Source organism: Sciurus carolinensis, chromosome 2 (assembly GCF_902686445.1).
Source record: "Sciurus carolinensis chromosome 2, mSciCar1.2, whole genome shotgun sequence".
NCBI classification, from domain to species: Eukaryota; Metazoa; Chordata; class Mammalia; order Rodentia; family Sciuridae; genus Sciurus; species Sciurus carolinensis.
Window position 1 is genome coordinate 70,714,158 of NC_062214.1, and position 16,428 is coordinate 70,730,585.

General features: G+C 40.6%; 1 long non-coding RNA gene across 1 annotated transcript in view; it reads left to right on the forward strand.

The window, feature by feature from the left end:
• Positions 1–202: 202 nt before the first annotated feature.
• The window catches only part of LOC124978021 (uncharacterized), a 29,983-nt gene continuing 13,757 nt past the window's right edge, over positions 203–16,428 (forward strand). Inside the window, exon 1 of the long non-coding RNA XR_007107307.1 lies at positions 203–274. This is a non-coding gene — a long non-coding RNA (uncharacterized LOC124978021). The remainder of the gene's footprint in view (positions 275–16,428) is intronic.

Genomic DNA, 16,428 nt, shown 5'->3' on the forward strand with positions numbered 1-16,428 from the left:
GAGATCTGAGAACAGCATGGAGGGGATGGTGCATCCTGTGGGTTAGACAGAGGAACTCCTCTACACTTGGCCTCATCACCTCCTCTTCTCAGAAATCATGAGGCCTGGAAGTTCAGTGACTGGCATGTTGTAGGTGCAAGGAAGGTGGATTCAGGACCACTTCATGGAGCCCCAATTCACTCTATTCTCTTGATCAGTTCCCAAAGGAACAAGGCAGAAGAATTTTTATCATCCTCCTCTTTGACTGGGGACTTCCCTTTTGGAAGAAGCAATGGTGAGTGAGCCCTGAGGGTAGAAAGTGGGCCCTAGGGGGCTGCGTAGAGCTAGATAGCACCAATGCCCCAAGCCACTTGCAGAACAGGGTAAAGGTAGAGGCTGGGGGCTGAGGGCAGGGTGAGGAAGAAGAACTTGCCACAGTGTCTAGAGGTGTGTGAGGCCAGCCCATCTATTACATCTTCTCCATTTGGGGATGTCATGTAGGGGGTCTCTGGGACTGGGATTTCTGTTTGAACATTTATAGGGCAGAAGAGATCAAGCTAAACTGTCAGAGAGGCCCATCAGGAACAAAAACTCTAGGACTTTGTTAACATCTCAGGGTCAGCAGCAGGCTCCAGGACATGTCCTGGTGGTTGTCAGTCCTCAGCATGCTGAGGTGAAGTCCCACCCAGGACCCTGCCCTTGGGGCCTGAGAGCTATTTTTTATTATATTGGCACAAAATTGCCATGTGGACTAGCAGAGTTCTAAGTAGCCATTACGTTCAATACTTCATCACTCACTCCTGTCCCTGAGATCTTTTGAGATCTGCTTATTGAGCCCCAATTGATCCCAGGCCCACCTAGGCCTCAAATAGTGCATGTCCTGTTCCCTGACAGACCATGAACTCCACCCCTGCCCCTGGTGACTCAGCTTGGACAGGTACATGGAGGCACTCTCCAGGACCCCTTCCTTTGCCAGCTCTCTCCTACCATGAGGCTGGCTTCCTTTAGCCCCCTCTCACGGGGGGTATCCACCTGGACCCTTTACTCTTCCAGCTGTCCAGCACATCTCACCCTTCAGCCAGCTCCCACTATGACCCTGGCATGAATGATTTTCACCTATTTCTTTGGACAAGCCAAAAACCACTGAATTTGTGTGTGATAAGCATGGAGGACAAGCCATCTGTAAGTAAAATCCAGTACACACAAATCCTCTCTGGCATGACCAGACAGTCCAGGCCCCAGGGATGGCTGAAAGCCATGCCCTTGACCTGTGTGAATCTCTTCCACTTAAGATACGGCCTCAGCCATAACAAGCATGTTGTGTTAGTCAGCTTACTGTAGCAAAATATGTGAGATAACCAACGTACAAGGGTTATTTTAGCTTATAGTTTTAGAGGTTTCAGTCCATAGTCTGTTGGCTCTGTTGCTTCGGGGCCTGTGGTGAGGCAGCACTTGTGGTAGGGAGTACATGGTTCAACAAAACTCTTCACCTCATGGTAGTCAGAAACAGAGAGAAACAGGAGGAGACCAGAGTCCCATAATCCGCTTCAAGGATATGCCCCAAATGACCTAACTTCCTCCACACTAGGCCCTACCTCTCAAAGGTTCCTCAATCTCCCAATGATGCCATGGCTGGGGATGAAGCCTTAAGCACATGGGCCTTTGGTGGACACTTATTCAAATATATCAGATGGGGGCACTTCTTGGTTAAGTTTGTATAACCCACTGCCATCATATATTTAGTTTTTAAAGGGAGATATGACACTCCTGAACTACTGGATTTTTTGACGGTGGCACTGACCACATTTGACTTGCTCTCATGACCAGAGGAGGGGGCAGTTTCAGAGGTCTCCACCAGGCCCATTCCTACTCTGATGAGCTCTTACCCCACAGGTAAGAAACTTGTGGGGAGTTCTGCTGACTGTCAATGACCTTCACTCTAACAAGAACTTCAGGAAGCAGAGAAACAACCCCATGGACACAGCAAGCCAAACCTGAGACTGCTACCATGTGCTTCTCCCTAATAAGAGCTGGTGTCTCCACTCATCAATGTCAATTTAGATCCTGTGTTTCACAGTCTTAAAAGCTTCTGGACAGTCCCTACTCCCCTGTGCATGGAACCCCAAGTAAATGTCTGGGAATCTCTCTGGGGAGGGCCTGGAGGAGTCTCTGTTGCTTACACTTACTATGGGGTAACAGGTCCATCCTCAGAGAATCTGCCTCTCCTTCAGTCTGAGCCCTGGTCTGAACACTGTCTTAGGATCAGAAATTGTCCAAGAGATTATGATTCAGGGGCTGCAAAGGGAAGAGGTCACTTTCAGGCTCCTTACCGTCCATCCTGGGTATTAGTTATCACATAGTTAGACAACTTCTGAGTTGACTACCCTAGTCTACCTCTGGGTTCTTGGAATGGTTCTGTGGCTTTCTGCATATCAGGCCCCCAGATGCTATCTGACTGGCCACTCTCTGAGATAATTGCATTCACCTAGCTGCTGGTGGAGTAACACCACCAACTGTCATCTATTCCATTGATACCCTATCATCCTTCCCCATTACTATGGGGGTCCCTGTAGTATTCTCTACTGCCAGTTCTGACCTCAGAGGACATACCCTCTGAACTTTTCAACAACACATCACCCCTCACTGGCACTCTTTGTCACATTGATAAATGGGAGGGGTGGCAGTCCATCAGCTTGGGTGTTCTTTCCTTACTCAGAGACTTTGGTCCCTTGTGTGTGTTTCTGGCATTTTTCTACATGCAATGTGCACTGTCCCCTCCTAGCTCTTCCAAGCAGTTATCCTAGTTACAGTAGCACCATCTCCTGGGATCCTTGTCAGGACATGAAGTTCCTTATCAGGGAGGGTATGGCCACATGAATGGGCTCTTCTTCATCCTAAGCTCCACCCTCTTTGCTCCAGCACCCTAGGACCCAGACCCAGGCACATGCTACTGATCTTCCAGTGGTAGCCTGGGCCTGCAGCTTCCAGAGCATGAAACCCCTCCCTGCCTATTTTGATGCATGCTATGACTAGGGTGAACCTTGAGGACATTCTACTGAGCAAGACACAGCAGTTACAGAAGGAAAAATCCCATATGATTCCACCCATGTGAGATGTCTGGAGCAGATGGACTAGAGAGATGAAGGTGAAGGGTGGTTGCCAGGAGGAATGGGGAGTTAGTGTTTAATGGGGACAAAGTTTCAGTTCTGCAAGATGAAAAGAGTCTGTGGATAGATGTGGTGATGATTGTACAACCATGTTAATGTACTCAATATCACTCAGGTGGACACATAAAAATGGCAAAGAAAGATGGAAAATTTTATGTGCAGTTTCCGAAAGTTAAAATTAAACTAACAAGCTCTTCCCTCCCTTAGCAGGTCCAGCACCTTCCCAGGTGCTGGGGTTTGACTGCATTGGGATTTGCCCCAGTGCAAATCCTTTGTCTATCAGTCTGGCTCCCCAAGACTGATTAGAGAGGTAGGTCCTGAGGGACCAAGCTTCAACTTGTTAGACAATGCTCCACTTGAGGCCTTTGTGTGCTCTTCAAGCAGGATGGGGGAAGGAACACTGTCACCTACCAAGGAGGGTTGTCACTTCTACAGGCCCAGCTGTTCATGGGAATCTGAATTTCCAAGTTGTCCACTGCACCTCCCCATCTAGTCTCAGGACCATCCCTTCTCCTCTCTGACCTGACTGGCATGACTCCTTCGGAGGCTGACAGCTCTTCCACTCCTGTGAGTAACTTCTGAGACTGGTCTCCTGTACTGTCCACCCTCTTCCCTTCTATCCCCTCAACACCATTTTTCCAACTGCCAGAAATTAGGAATTCCTTGAATACTCCAGGGAGGTCCTTTGTTTCTCATACTTTGACTTAATTGGTCTTCTCTCTTCATCATCATATTATGAGTGCTGAGAGCAGCATGTCCTCCCAGCTCCAGGCACCTCTGACCTCTCACCTGCCAGGATGTTGTACCTCATCCCAAAATCCCTCCTGATTCAGGGTGATGATCACTTTGCTAGGGCGTGCTCCACCTGCCATCTGAGGCAGACCCTCAGTGCATGCTGTTGGCAAATGATTCCAGGCCAAGTCTGCTTCCAGGACACGTTTGGAGTGAGGAGGGCAGGAATGCACAAGGGGAGAGAAGGACCCAGGGTGGTCCCAGATCTGCACCAAAGACATCAGTGGTCTTTGGCCATAGACAAGCATCTGGGGACATCATCTTGGGTAAGGGCTTTTCCTGAGTGGGAATATAGATTCTGGGGAGGAGAGAGGTGTGAACCCTCAGCAGTCTATTTCCAGCTGCTATGGGTGGATGTGTGGGCCATCAAATCTAGGTAGAGCTCTTCCCATCTACTCCCATTTCCAGTTCAGCCTACTTCACCTCGACCTCCAAATCTGGCTCTTTGGTTCTACCACAGTTCCCCCACCCCAACCAAGCACTCTACCAGCCTGGAAGCTGGGAGCAAGTTTATCTTAGAAAGGTGGGAGGAAGACCTTGGAGGCAGGCCCACCTCAGAGGGTGACCACCCTACTGCCACACCACACCTGCCAAGTGTGCTTAGAAGGTGGCTGGGGTTTCAGGTTCAGCTCTCTGCAGTCACTACCTTAGAACTCTTTTTAATTTTATCCTTGAATTGTATTTTGTAAGTGAGGTTGATGGGACAATGGAGTGTTCATGGGAATCCCTTCTCCTGCTTCTTCTCCACCTTCCAGTAAGGGTTTTGGGCTATCTCTTCTTCAGCCCAGTGCCCGGGGACCTCTGCCAAGCATGGTTCATGGGTCAGCTGCAGACACTTCACACATATAGGGCAGAACCCTGAGTGCCTGTGCTCTGTGAGCCCAGGAGGGTGTGATATTTAGTAGCAAATCACAAAACCATTCCACTTTGAACCAGAGGCCCTGTGCCATCATTTTGTGCTACCTATCAGCTCTCACATCTGCCTTTCTGTCTGCACATTCCTTTCTTATCAGACAAACCCTAGAGCACCTGCAAGTGCTCACTGCCTTACCTCTGCATCAGGAAAAGGTCCAACTCTTTCCTCCTTGCCCAAACCTACAAAATGTATTTTAGGGCTCCTTCCTTGGAGCAGGTGGAGGTGTTAAAATTGAGCTCACCAAAAATTTCCATGATTTTCCAAGAAAGGATCTACAACTGATTTGAGAAGCCTTGCAGGGAACACAAGCCACATCCTGCCCCGCAGGCCCAGTTTCTGTGGCTTCATTGGTGACCAGGTTGGCACTGACTGCTCTGCCTTACCTAGACACATCATGATCTTGACTGCTGGACCAAAAGAGGTTGAATTGTCACCTGTCCCCAGCTCATGGAAATGTACGTGTTTGAAGTTCATTCATTGTGTTTTTCCTCTCAGGGTGTGACAAATGACTCCTAGCCCCTGATACCAGAGTTACAAACCAAATAGGGTTGGACTGTCTCCCATCTGCCTGGGGCTCAGGGAGTCCCTAGGTTGCTCTCCCATACCCCCATTCCCCACCCCCCAGCACATGTAGCTTGGAGCTCTCAGGTCCCTGGGGACCCATCTGCGCTGTTTGTTTGGGTAAGAGCTCCGTATTTATAGCAGCTTTGCAGGCAGCCAGCAGAGGGAAAGCTGTGCCAAGTGGGTATCAAGCAACAGCTGGGCACACGCTCCACATGACACACGCCACAGGAGGTACAGCCCTCCCCCGCACCCTGGGGGAGCCGCCTCCCTAATAATCCCTCCCTTGGCTCCCTAGGGAGGGGCAGGAGAACACAGGACAATTGTCACAGATCATGTGCTGGGGAGAGAGCCACACAGACCTGAGGCTGGGGAGAGGGGGCGATGAAAACGACTCTTTGTCCAGGGCCTCGTCTGCCACACACTGGGCTTGTGTTTCTTCTTTATGACAATTGGGTGAAACATTAGACTAGGGCATCAATTATTCAGATTTCACTGTGAGGTCAGAACACAGCAGCTCCGTCCTGCCCCCACCCGGAGAGAGTCAGTTCCAGGAGGGAGGCTGTGGGAACTCAGACAGGCTTCAGGGCCTGGGACTGTGAGCTCCTGCACCCTCGGGTCTCAGTAGCTCAGCACCCATCAGGTCTAACCATCCTCTACCATCACTGGCCCAAGTGATTTCTGGCTTTTCCAGGCATTTGAGTGGCATGGGATATAACCAAAAGCATTACTCTATTTTCGTTAGAAAATATAGTCCAGAGAATTTTTTAGGGCTCAAGAAGCTGAAGCAACCTTGCCCTCCACCCACACACAACACACACACACACACACACAGAGCACACATTTACCTCTCTGGCTCCATCTGATTGCTCTGGACCTTAAGCTGATCCATTCCCTACCTACTAGCCCTTTAGCCTCTACTGAAGAGTCACTGGCACGTGACTGTGATGCTCCTGTCACCCATTTTTCTCCTTTCTAATAAAAGCTTTTCGAGCCACACGTTTCCCTCCAAGCATTGTTTAGCTTCATCCTGAGATTTTGACAGGTTGTGTTTTCACTGTCATTCAATTCGAAAGACTTTGTAATTCTCCTCGTTATTTCTTCTTTGACCCATGGAATATGTAGAAGTATTTTGTTTAACTTCCACATATTTGGGGACTCTCCAGACATCTTGACGTGATTGATTTCTCCTTTAATTCCTCTGTGGTCAGAGCACATTTTTGGTATGATTTCCAGGCCTTTTCAATATATTGAGACTTGTTTTGCGATCCAGCATATGGTCCTTTTTGGGTGAACATGAAAATAACGTGCCTTCTGCAGTTGGGGTATGAAATGTTGTGTGAATATCAATTGGGTCAAGCTGGTTGCTAGTGTTATTCAAGTCTCCTGTCACTGTGGGAGATTTCAACACTGTAGACAGAGAAAGTCCGATTGGCCTATTTCTCCTTTCAGTTCTATTAGCCTTTGCCTTGCATATTTCAACACTCTTATTATGTCATGCACATTTAAAATGGTGCCTTAGTCTGTTCAGGATGCTGTAACAAAATGCCATAGACTGAGTGGATTAAACAGTATAAATGAATTTTCTCACAGTTATGAAGGCTGAAAAGTCCAAGGCCAGGGTGCCAGCTGGACAGGTTTGGGTATAGGTTCTCTTCCTATGCTTGCGGCTGCCTTCTCACTGTGTGTTCAAACAGCCTTTCCTCCATTCATGCACACAGAGACAGAGGAAGATCGCTCTCGTCTTCTTTTTAATAGGACACTAATATTCGGGCATGGTGACACATGCCTGTAATCCCAGCAACTCAGGAGACTGAGGCAGGAAGATTGCAAATTTGAGGGCAGCCCCAGCAGCTTAGTGAGGCTCTAAGCAATTTAGTGAGACCCTGTCTCAAAATAAGAAATAAAAAGACTGGAGTGTGGCTCAGTGGTAGAGCATCCCTGGGTTCAATCCTCAGTACCAAAAGAAAAAAAAAAAAGGACACTAAACCTTTCATTTAAAGGACCTATCTCATATTCTCATTCAACCTTAGTTGAAGGCCCTATCTCCAAATACATAGTGGCGGGTAAAGGCTTCAATATGTGAAATTCAATATATGAATTTGGGAAAGAACAAAATTTAGTCCATAGAAGATGATTATGTCTTTTTGACACTTTCATTGGTATAAAATACCCTCCTTATGTTCAATAGTCTACTTTGTTCTGAAGCCTGATATTAATGAAGCATATTAATAAAGCAATCCATATTACCTATGATGGTCCACATTTTTGTATGCTTTGACTAGCTCCCTGGGATTTATATTAGGAATAAGTCTTGTGATCCATGGTCAAAGTTAAGAAAGGAGTAAGAAGTTCTAGTGTGCTGCTGCACAGCAGGGCGACTATAAATAGTAGTTATGTACTGTAGATTTCAGAAAGCCAGAAGAGAGAATTTCGAATAATCTTTCCATAAAGAAGTGATAAATATTTGAGGAGATAAATATGTTTAACCCAATTACACAATGTATATGTGCATTGAAATGTTACATGGCACCCCATTGATAAATATAATTTTTGTGTTTTTGTATATCAGTTTAAAAATTAACTTAATTTTTAAAAAGTATACCTCCCATAGATATGGAGATCCTTTTTTAAAAGTTCAGTATTAACTTCTCTTTCTTTTATGTTAATTAAGGAATGAATTAATTTTTAGTTATAGAGGTAATTGACTTAAAACTTGCCATATTGCTATTTTTCTTCTTTCTGACTAGATGTTCCTTTTTTCTCTTTTTCTACCTTGTTTTGAACTGAGTGTTTTTAAATATTCCATTTTCACCTACTCCATTGGTTTATACTTATTACCTCTATTCTCTTTAGTTGTTGCTTTAGAATTCATGATATTCATTATTAACTTAGCAAGTATTAGCATGCTTGCTCACATAAGATGTAAAACCTCAAGTATTATCCTCTCATTTCTCCCTTCCACCCTTTGTTTTCCTATTGTTACCCTTCCATTCTATTATTACCAGATACATAACTTCTACAGCTGTAATAAACCCTATAATATCATTATTATTGCTAAATAGTTCATTTTTTTCTGAAAAAAAAATTCTTTTTGGTGCTGGAGATTGAGTTCTGGACACTCCTCCACTGAGCTACATCCTCAAGACCTTTTTATTTTTTATTTTGAAATAGGATCTTGCCCGGGCTAGCCTCGAACTACCTATCCTCCTACCTCAGCCTCTCCAGTAACTGGGATTACAGGTGTGCACCACCACACCTGGCTCTGAAGAAATGTTTTGAAAATTTAAAGTGCCTCCAACACTTCAAAGATATCCATTTAACTATGTCCTACCTGCACTGTTTCTGATGGTCATTGTTATTTTTGACCCCTATATGTAATGTGCCTTTTAAAAAATATAGACTTTATATTTTTAGAGCACTTCCAGTTTCACAGCAAAATAGAGTTGAAGGTACAGAGATTGTCCACAAAGTCCCTTCCCCCAAACAGGCACAGCCTTCCCCACTATCAACATCCTCCGCAAGAGTGCTATTTGTTTTAAGTGATGAAACTACATTGATATATCAGTCCGTGGTTTATATTGGGGTTCATTTCTTTGTGTTGTCCATTCTATGGGTTTGGACAAATCTATAGTGACATAAATCCACACAACAAAATGTACGCAGTAGTTTCACCGTCATAAAAATCCTCGATGCTCCACCTATACTTCCCTCCTCCCCCAGTGCCTGCACTACTGATCTTGTTACCGTTTCTGTAGTATTGCCTTTTTCAAAATGTTATAGACCTGGAATCATACAGTATGCAGCCATTTCACATCAGCGTGTTTCATTTACTAATATGCATTTGTTTCCTCTATCTCTCTTCATGGTGTAGCAACTCCTAAGTGAAAGTGAATGATATTCCATGGTTGGATGTGTCCTGGTTTATTTATCTGTTCACCTACTTTAGGATTTCTTGGTTGCTTTCACATTTTTGCAATTATGAAAAAAGGTACTGTAAACTTCCATGTGTAGGGTTTTGTGGGGATATAAGTTTTCAACTCCTTTGGGTAAATACCAAGGGACCCGTTGCTGGATCATATGGTAAGAGTATGTTTAGCTTTGCAAGAAACTGCCAAACTCTTTTCCCAAGTGGCAGTACCGTTTTTATTCCCACCAACAATGAATTAGGGTTCCAACTGCTTCACATCCTCACCAGCATGTGGTGCTGTCAGTGTCCCGGATTGTGGCCACTGTGATAGGTGTGTATTGGTATCTGGCTATTATCGCAATTTGCAACTCCTTAATGACATGTGATATGGAGCATCTTTGTGTATGCTTATCTGTCACCTGTATATCTTTTTATTATTTGTTTTTAGTTATATATGATAGTTGAATCCATTTTGACATAATTATAAAAACATAGAATATATCTTGTTCTAATTCAGACCTCATTACCTCTCTTTTCCCTTCCCTCTTCCCACCCCTGTTTCCTTCCCTCTATTAATTTTTCTGCCATTTACTCATAGTTATTATTTTTTTAATTAATTTCTTGCCAGGGGTAGTGGCACATGCCTGTAATCCCAGTGGCTCCAGAGGCTGTGGCAGAAGGATCATGAGTTCAAAGCCAGTCTCAGCACAAGCGAGGTGCTAAGCAACTCAGTGAGACCCTGTCTCTAAATGAAATACAAAATAGGGCTTGGATGTGGCTCAATGGTTGAGTGTCCCTGAGTTCAATACCCAAAACCAAAAGAATAAATAAATAAATTAATTAATTAATTAATTTCTTATAGATGTACATGATAGTGAGATTCTCTGTTGTATATTCATATATGTACATAGGAAATATATGTTAGATTCATTCCACTTTTTTCCCATCCTCCCTCCCTTCCCTTCCCTTCATTCCCCTTTGTCTAATTTACTGAACTTCTATCCCTGCCCCTTATTGTGAATTAGCTCCACATATCAGAGAAAAAATTTGAACTTTGGTTTTGGGGGATTGGTTTATTTCACTTAGTATGATAGTCTCTAGATCCATCCATTTACTGGCAAATGTCATAAAGTCATTCTTCTTTATGGCTGAGTAATTCTCCATTGTGTATATATACCAGATCTTCTTTATCCATTTTTCTGTTGAGGGCCACCTAGGTTGGCTCCATAGACCAGCTATTGTGAATTGTGCTGCTATAAAAATTAATGTGGTTGTATCACTGTAGTGTGCTGATTTTAAATTCTTTGGATATATACCTGCAAGTGGGGAAACTGGGTCAAATGGTGGTTTCATTACTATTTTTTTGAGGATTCTCCATACTACTTTCCAGAGTGGTTGTACCAATTTGCATTCCCACCCACAATGTATGAGCATATCCTTTTCCCACATCCTCGCCAACATGTCAACATTTATTTTTCTTGATAATTGTCATTCTGACTGGAGTGAGATGTCATCTGTGTATCTTGTTAGGTCAAAGACACAATATTTCTTTTTTTGTTGGCTTATGTGAGATTTTTCTCCTCACTGAAGGTTTTCAGTGAGTAGGATATGGTGATCTTTTCCATGATTTTCTTTGTGTTGTTTCTTCTTAGGTTTCATTGCACTCTTCAGATTTGTATGCTTATATTTTTTTTCATCAAATTTGGAATATTTTTTAATCACTACTGCATACATTTCATTTGTCCATGACCTCTTCCAAAAATCCCGCTAGAGAGGAGTTATATATCTTGACATTTTTCGCTGGTTTATTTTTCTCCAGTCATTTTTTTTTTTCTCTCTGTGCTTTAGTTTGGATAGCTCTGGTACTTGTCTTCATGTTTTCTACCTTTTCTTCTGCTGTATCTCATCTTCTGTTAAGCCTTTTGATAATTTTTTGTATATTTTTTTCGATTAGTGCACAATATAGGGAATTTTAATTTAATTTAATTTTTTAGTATACAATCCTATGAGTTTTAGTACATGTATAGATTCATGTAACCACTACCTTAATCAGAATACAGAAGAATTCCATCACACCTCCCCACTTCAAAACAAGCAAAACAAAAACAAAAAACTGTGCTTCCCCTTTGCAAATTAGACCATATACACACCCCTAACGCTTAGAAGCCTCTGTTCTCTCCTCTCCCTTTGTTTGTTCCTGAGTGTTCTATTATGAATGTATTTAAAAATACTTTGGATATTAAAAATACTTTGGAAGCCGCCGCTTCTTCTCTCATGTGATCATGACCATGTGATCGCTGCTACAGGCACTACTGCTCTCTCACTGGCTCCTGCGGTGTGACGTCATCCTCCATGTTGTAAAATAGAGGACCCTCACCAGAGACCAACCAGCCGCTGCAGGGGCCTTGGACTTTAAGCCTCCAAAACTGAGTTTAATGAATTCTTTTCTTATGCAGCTAAAAAAAAAAAAAAAAAAAAAAAAGGAAGAAATAAAATAAAAAAGAAAGAAAATACTTTGAGTTAAAGTAATCAAAGCATATCATACCAAAACAGTGAATCCAGTGTTTACAGGGAAATTTATTGCTATAAATACCTGTATTAAAAAAGAAGAAAGATGTCAAATCAAAACCTAGAGAAAACGAAACTCAAAGCAAGTATAGCAAGGAAATGATAGAAATTAGAACTGAAATAGATGTAATAGAGAACAGAAAAAAAGATTAAAAAAAACCTTTGACAAACTTTCAGTTAGACTGATCAAGAAGAGAAAGAGGATTCAATAACTAAACATTGGAAGAGGCAATATTACTTCCATCCCTACAGAAATAAAAAGGATCATAAGGAAATACGGTGAATAATTGCATACCAACAAATTAGATAATCTAGGTGAACTGATCAGTTTTTAGAAAGATAAAAGTTGATATTGACTTGAGAAGAAATGGAAAATCTAAATAGACGTATTTATAGCAAAAGAAGAAATTGAATTAGCAATCAAAATCCTCACTTCCAAAAGCCTAGGGCAAATAGTTTTACTGGTGAGTTCTACCAAATGTTTAAATAACATTAACAGAAATCATTCACAAACCCTTATGAAAAACATAGAAGTGGAACAACAGCTGATTCACTCTGTGAGACCAGTATCACTCTGATTCCCCAAAGGCAAAGTTATCACAAGAGAACTGAAGACCAATATCCCTTATAAATATAGATGCAAAACTTTTTAACAAAATACTGACAAATCTGCAACAAATAATAATTTCACACCAGGACAAAGTGGGATTTATGTCAGGAATGTAAAGTTTGTTCAATGTATGGAACCAAACAATGTAATGAACCATATTAATAGAATTAATAGAACAAAAGCACATGATTATCTCAGTGGGTAGAGAAAAAACATTTGACAAAATCCAACACCCTTTTATGATATAGTGTGACTCAACAAACTATGAATGTAGGTAACTTCCTCAACAGATTCAAGAGATCTATGAAAAATGCATAGCTAACATCACACTTAAGGAAGAAAGATTGAATGATTTCCTTCTATGAGTAACCAAAGATGTCTGTCTGTTCTGACCACTTCTGCTAGATGTTCTAACCATGGAAATTTGACAAGAAAAATCAATGAAAGACATCCAGATTGGAAAAGAAGTAGAACTACCTCTAATTGCATATGACATGATCTTGTATATAGAAAATTACAAGGAATTTTACTCAAAAAATAATTACAACCAGTAAAGAGTTTGATAATGTGCTACACAAGATTGATATACTGCTACTTTCCTATATACTGGCAATGAACAGTCTAAATATTAAATTGATAAAACAATTAAATTTTCAATAACAGAAAAAAGAATAAAATACTTAGGAATAAGTTTAGCAATAGAAGCACAATACTTGTTCATCGAAAACTACAAAATGTCATTGTAAAAAATGCAAGAAGACCTAAATAGGTGAAAAGACATATTGATTGGAAGGCTTAGTGTTGTTAAGATAGCAATTGCCCCCAAATTAATCTTCTGATTCATTCCAGTTTCTATCAAAATCTCTGTTGACTTTTCCGCAAAAATTGACAAGCTAACTCTGAAACTCCTAAAGAAATACAAGTGACCCAAAATAGCCAAAATATTTTCAAGAAAGAGCAAAGTTGGGGGACTCCCAATTCCGAAACTTGGTATAAAGCTACTGTAATCAAAACTATGTATGACTGGAATACTGATAGACACATAAATTGAGAATCCACAAATAAGCCAATATACTTGTGGACAATTGATTTTCAATAAGGATGACAAAATAATTCATTGGGGAAATAAAAGTCGTTTCGATAAATGGTGCTGGGACAACTGGTTAGCTAGTCCCAGGAGTAAGAATGAAAGTGGGTTCTAATATCAATTATAGTACTTAATGAAAATTTATCCAACATCTAAATGTAAGAGCTAAAACTGTGAAACGTTTGGAAGAAAAAGTAGGCATTGATCTCCATCACCTTATTACTTATATTAAGTAATGGTTTCTTAGAACTGACACTTAAAGCCTGGTATCACACACCTGTAATCCCAGCTTCTTGGGAGGCTAAGGAAGAAGTATAGCAAGGCCAGTCTGGGCAACTAAGTTAGACCCCTATTTTGCTTGCTTCGGTGTATTATTTGTTTTCCTTTGTTTATTAAGGAAGAAGCTTAGATTTTTTAAATGTGAATTCTTGCTTCTTTTCTACTAAAAATATAAACTAAACTAAAATAAAAATGCTAACAAATTCCTCTAACAAATGCCTTAGCTGTACCCTTCAAATTTGGATGTATTGTGTATTCAATTTCATTTAATTAAAAATATTTTCTAATTTCCCTTAAGACTGCTCTGATTATGTGGATTACTTAGAAGGGTTCGTTTATATGTGTTTTCTGATTTTCCAGTTACTTTCGAATATTGATTTCTAATTTAATTCCATGCTGTCAAATAACACACTTTGAGATTATTTAAATTCTGTTAAATTTGTTAACGTTTATGCTCCACCTTGATGAATGTTCCATGTGCACTTGAAAAGAAAGAATTTGTGTTCTGATGTTGTTGACTGGAGTGTTCCATGAATGTCAAATGAATCCCATTTGGTAAGTCACGTTGTTTAACTCTTCTAAAACCTTCTGATTTTTGCTGTCCACTTGTTTTATTGATTACTGATAATGGAGAATTGACATTTTAAATAGTGATTGTGAGCTTATCCATTTACTTTTTTAGTTTTATAATTTTTGCTTTATCTTGAAACTCTGCTATTATATATGTACCTATTTAGGACTGTTATGTCCTCTTGGTGAATTGATCATTTTATCATGCTGTGGGGTCTTTTTCTGATATTTATATACCCCATCCATCATGTCTGCATGGTGTATCATTTTTATCCTTTCACTGTTATATTAGCTATATAATAATGACTAAAGTGGGTTTCTTATAGACAGCACAAAACTGGTTCTATTTTATTTTGGTTCTAGGTATTGAACTCAGGAGCACTCAACCACTGAGCCACATCCCCAGCCCTATTTTGTATTTTATTTAGAGACAGAGTCTCACTGAGTTACTTAGCACCTCCCTTTTGCTGAAGCTGGCTTTGAACTCACGATCCTCCTGCCTCAGCTTCCCAAGCCACTGGGATTACAGGTGTGCGCCACCACGCCTGGCCTGGTTCTTGTTTTCTAATTCCATTTTTACAATCTTTTCTTTTTAACTTGTATTTTAAACCATTTACAATGGATGTAATTTAAAAATCTCTTCTAGTTATTCTTTTAGTTTATTTATTTTTTTGTTCTAGCTTTTGTCTTTCCCTTCCTTCATTTGGACTATTTGAATATTTTTTTAGTATTCCAACTTCATTTAATTCTTGAGGATTTTTTCCCCAACATATCTTTGCACTTTTTAAAGTGATGCTCTATGGATTATAATATACATTCTTAACTTTCCACAGTCTGTATAGAATTGATAATTTCCACTTTAAGGGGAATTTTAAGAGCTCACTGGCATATATGTATCTTTACCCTCCTTTTATTCTGTAGTTGCCAAATATGTTATATCTACATACCTTGAAAATACTGTCAAACAGTGTTAGGCTTTGTATGTTCAATGGTCACACAGATTTTAAAAAATTTAAGAAGATAAAAGTCAGTCTGCTATATTTATCCAAATATTTGTCATTTTTAATTTTTCCTTAATATCTGATTTTCCAACCTTATCTCTGGTATCATTTTCCTCTTTTTTTTTTGTCCTGAATATTGAACCCAGGGGCACTTTACCACTGACCTACATCCCCATCCATTTTTATTTTTTATTTTGAGACATAGTCTCACTAAATTGCTGAGGCTAGCCTTGAACTTGTGATCCTTCTGCCTTGGCCTCCCAAATTGTTGGGATTATAGGCATGTGTGCCATTACCATCTTCATTTCCATAGGACATTTTCACTGGATATAGACTTCTGGACAAAAAAGTTTTTTTCTCAGTATTTTATCATTTTCTTTTATCCTCCATGGTTTCCGATAAGAAAACTACTGTCATTAAATAAGGGTAAATCCTAGAGCCTATGTTTAATGTGCCATTTTTCTCTGACTACTTTTAGGGTTTTTTAATATTTATCAATTTTGTCATGCTGTCTTCTCATGGATTTCTTTGAGTTTATCCTGCTTGGAATGCCTTGAGTTTCTTGAATGTTCATGTTAAGTTTATGTCTTTCACCAGATTTAGGAAATTTTCAGCCAACATTTTCGAAGTACTATTTCAGTACCATAATCTTTCTCTTATTCTGTGACTCCAGTGATACAAATATTAGATCTCTTGGTATTATCCCACAGTTTCTCTATCCTTTGAGCCTTATTTTTTTCTCTCTCAGATTGGATCAGATAATTTCTATTACTCTGTTCTCAAGTGTACTGACTCCTCTGTTTCCCATTCTGCTGTTGAGTCCATCCAGTAACTTCTTTTTGTTTTGCTTATCATAACTTTAAATTCCACAAAATTTTTCTTTTAGTTCTTGTTTATGTTTTATACTTCTTTGCTAAGATTTTTAATACCTCCTATCATCTTAAGAATGCTTCCCTTTACTTACTGAAACATGGTTATAATGGCTGCT